We start from the raw sequence: 1,499 nt of genomic DNA on the forward strand, positions 1-1,499 counted from the left end.
GTGTGTGTGTTTGTGTGTGTGAAAGATAGACAAGCAGAAACATACAAAGAGAGAGAGAGAGAGAGAGAGAGAGAGAGAGAGAGAGAGAGAGAGAGAGAGGCGCAGTAGTCTATCCCAGCATCAAACGAGCCAGCCTCTCCCCGTCTCTAAAAATTACTCACAAAGCCTCTCTCTCATCATGTAAAAAGAAAAAAAAAATCCACAGTAAAATAAAAAATCCTACCCCAGCAATGAATAATGTTTTGTGAGTATACATGATTCTGTGGAGAAGTACAGTTAAGAAGAAAAAATATTTCTCTTCTTTTGCTCCTCTCTTCCTCTTTTTATTTCTTCCTCCATCATCATCATCATCATCTTCTGATTATCACTGTTAAGAACTCCACATTCCGTGCATCTCTTGTTGATATTGTAGATTTTTTTTTTTTTTTGGGGGGGAAGGGGAAGACCTAGAAGGCTGGCATTCCAAGATCGTTCGAGATAGACTTGAGCTTTTCAGGAGTGATGTATCTTGGCTGCAGGTTTGTTTGGGCACAGAAGTATTATCCTCGCACAGGCGCCGCACTAGCGACTTCTATGTTATTTTTTCAGTTTTTGTTCTCCTTCGCAGCTAAAACTACAGAATCGATTGCTTTGCAAATGTTCCAGTATGAAGCAGTCAACATATACTAGTGCACCTGGTTATTGATAATGGGATCCAATAAGTACTTCCTGAGATATTAAGGAAAATCAAAATGGCCGCCTCATGCAGGAAAGTGCTAAATCGGAAAATATTTGGCATATGTTAAACAGGTGGGTCATGAGTGAACATGATTTGCATAGTATGACTGACCTTGACCTTGATCTCAAGGTCACAAGTCAAAATTCATTAAAAAATTTGAGTCATACCATCATCATCATCATCATTGCCAGACGCCATGTATCTCAAACGGGATGGCCAAGGGCTTAGAGTTAATTGTTTTACAGGGAGGGGCACTAATCCTCCACCAACCCCACACACGTAGGGAGAACGTTAGCCAACAGCATCTGGTGTTCCCAGGTGGTCACCCATCCTAGTACTAACCAGATCCAACGTTGCTTAACTTCGCTGATCGGACGGGAAGCGGTGTACTCAACGTGGTATGGCCGTTGGCAAAAGTCCCTTAATATTAGGTCGACTGTCATAAACGTATTTTCATCTGGAATGTGGCGTTCTTTGAATATTGCTTCAGCAGTTTCAGAATTCTGGTTATTATTATTATTATTATTATTATTATTATCAGCTTCATCACCTGCATCATCGTCATCATCATCAGTATTGGTATTACCATTACTTGTTACTAACGTTACTAGGAGGTACTAATATGAGACTTGTGCTGATTAAGAGGTATTATCTGGATGTTTTTTTCATGAGGGAAGGGGTTCGAAAGTAGGAGGAGCAAGAAGTCTAGCCAATGAAAGGGAGCTGAAGAGAAGAGCAAATGGATTTTTTTTTTTTTTTTTTTTTTTTCCGGCCTATCAAC

At 40.2% G+C, this 1,499-nt stretch overlaps 1 non-coding gene across 1 annotated transcript; it reads right to left on the reverse strand.

The window, feature by feature from the left end:
- Nucleotides 1–1,011: 1,011 nt before the first annotated feature.
- Nucleotides 1,012–1,130, reverse strand: LOC145408566 (5S ribosomal RNA). The gene has a single exon (XR_013898955.1). It is a non-coding gene; the product is annotated as a 5S ribosomal RNA (ribosomal RNA).
- Between the last annotated feature and the right edge of the window lie 369 nt (nt 1,131–1,499).

The sequence above is a fragment of the Coenobita brevimanus genome, chromosome 77 (assembly GCF_032717465.1).
Source record: "Coenobita brevimanus isolate Jiangsu-jjx chromosome 77, ASM3271746v2, whole genome shotgun sequence".
Lineage (NCBI taxonomy): Eukaryota > Metazoa > Arthropoda > Malacostraca > Decapoda > Coenobitidae > Coenobita > Coenobita brevimanus.